The sequence below is a fragment of the Spinacia oleracea genome, chromosome 6, assembly GCF_020520425.1.
Source record: "Spinacia oleracea cultivar Varoflay chromosome 6, BTI_SOV_V1, whole genome shotgun sequence".
NCBI lineage: Eukaryota > Viridiplantae > Streptophyta > Magnoliopsida > Caryophyllales > Amaranthaceae > Spinacia > Spinacia oleracea.
In genome coordinates, this window is record NC_079492.1 from 103,664,338 (window position 1) to 103,666,781 (window position 2,444).

Sequence of the window (2,444 nt, forward strand, 5' to 3'; positions counted from 1 at the left end):
AACAGGTTGGGCAGATTGAGCATTGGCTGCTTGCATATTATCAAACTTATAGTGTAAAGCAGTCAATTGGGCAGTTAATTATTCAATAGAATTTAAATCATGCTTACCACCCCTATTAGATAGACTTCTAGGATTCCCATACTGGGCATTGTGAATGGCTATCTCCTCAATCACCTCCATAGCTCTAGGCACCTCAAGTTGCATGAACCTCCCACTGGCAGCTGAATCCAACAAACATCTAGACTCATTACCCAGACCATTATAAAACTGCTGAATCAAGAACCAATCATCCAAACCATGGTGCGGGCACTCTCTCTGCAACTCTTTGAATCTCTCCCAGACCTCGAACAAACTCTCATCTGCCTGTTGTAAGATACGTAATATCTGACCCCTCAGACGAGCCGTTTTCTCAGGTGGAAAATATTTAACATAAAAAGAAAGAGCCAAGGACTCCCAATTAGTGATTTTCAAAGCCGCCCGATTCAACCCATTAATCCACAATTTAGCTTTCCCACTCAAAGAGAACGGGAAAAGTATCTCCATAGTCTGCTCCGGTGTCAATCCCTTTTGCTTGGCGGTGGAACAATATTGGATGAAGGTCTGTATGTGAAGATTTGGATCTTCACCTGGTTCCCCACCGTACTGGCGTCTCTCAATCATGTTAATCAATGCAGGCTCAATCTTGAAGGTCTCAGCTGCAATAGAAGGCGTGATTGCCTTTGGTAGCACGGACAGACTTGGCTTAGAATAGTCTGTAAGCCGTGGGGTAGGTGGCGGTAGTGGAGTTTCGTCACCCATCTCTATCTCTGAAACTGAATCTGTATCTGATGGAAAAAGATCGCCAATATTATGATCAGAATCAGAGTAATTCCCACACTGTGCAATGAAAGTTTTTCGTCTACGAAAGGTTCTTTCGGGCTCAGGATCGAATGGAGTAAGATTACTAGTACCTACGGTCCTAGACATAGACAAAGACTACAAAACAATGTGAGATCCGGTCTCAAAGAACGTGAGTTCCTTGAGTAGTAACAAACAATAATCTAGGATAAGCAGTCAACAACAGAAAATAAAACCGTTTCCCCGGCAACGGCGCCAAAATTTGACAGGCTAAAGTCGTATCACCTAATAAAAAATAACCTAAGTCCACTAGCTGGGTAGCAAGGGAAGTCAGGATCGAATCCACAGGAAAACAGGCGTTCTTTCTACTATCAATTAATTAAACTAGACTATTGGGAACAAGAGTTGGTTGATTGATTGTATGCTAAGACTACAAACGACAATTAAACGATTATGAATCAATATATTAAGGAATCTAGGGCATAGGTTCACCAACAATTAACAATCCAGGACAACGAACAATCACGATAATCAACAAGGTAATTAATTAGACTAGCATGCTCTCTCGAATCGATACCAATCATAGACTTAGAATTAACGGGCTCTCGCTACGTATTAATCCTAATTCCACCTATTGACACAAGCCTAAACATCAAATTGCATCTCTCGAATCTTAATTTGATATTACATAACTACCACAATTAAGCCTGCGCAAATCTAATTGTATAGTGAAATAAACCAATCAATAGGAATTAATTACAATGCCAACAATCGCAATTATTCAATGTCCCTTCATACTAATCATGGATCCCCAAACCCTAGAAATTAGACTACTCAAGCATATTAACAATAAACAAAGCAATTAGCATGATTGAAGACATAATTAAGGGCAAAACAAAATATTGAAATAAGAATAATACCTAATTGAAGAACAATGGCAAAGGAAAGCTTGAATTTTGGATTGAAAATAAACTAAGTGTTTAGAACAAATTAGAGAGAAAAACGCAGCTTAGGAAAATAAACTAAGTGCTTAATACTAGAAAATAAGGTGTCCTTCAAATTAATCCAAGCTAAGTATATATAGTTTGCCTAAATTAATACTAAAAAAACGTAAACAAAACTCGCGAAATTCTGTTGCAGGTTGTCGTCGCCTGGTCGGGCGGCCTTCCACTCGACGGGCGACCAGCTCGAAATCCGCCCGACGGGCGCAGGCCTGCCCGCCGGGCGGAGGGAGATACTTTGAATCCTTCTGCACGCGCCCGGTCGGGCGGCTCTCGCCCGGTCGGGCGGCTCTCGCCCGGTCGGGCGGCTCTTTGTATGGGCGCCCGGTGGGCACCGGGCGAAGACCCGCCCGTCGGGCGCCCGCTGACTGACTGTTCTTCTTGCTTGTTCGCCCGGTGGGCGAGGGGAGATCGACCGGGCGGAGGGCTAAGTGATCCACCCTTCGTCCGCAACACCGAGTCTAACCTCCGGGGCTCAATCATGAACATCTAGGGCTCCCGTAAGTCGACAATAGTCGTCCCGAATCCCCTCGGGGTCGTGTAGTGGCCTAAATCATCATGAAACGGGTCTAAAAAGACCAATTTCTCACTAAGTAGTCCTGAAAC

At 43.6% G+C, this 2,444-nt stretch overlaps 1 non-coding gene across 1 annotated transcript; it reads left to right on the forward strand.

The window, feature by feature from the left end:
• The first annotated feature begins 292 nt into the window (after positions 1-292).
• On the forward strand, positions 293-399 carry LOC130464559 (small nucleolar RNA R71). The gene has a single exon (XR_008924956.1). It is a non-coding gene; the product is annotated as a small nucleolar RNA R71 (small nucleolar RNA).
• The last annotated feature ends 2,045 nt before the right edge of the window (positions 400-2,444 follow it).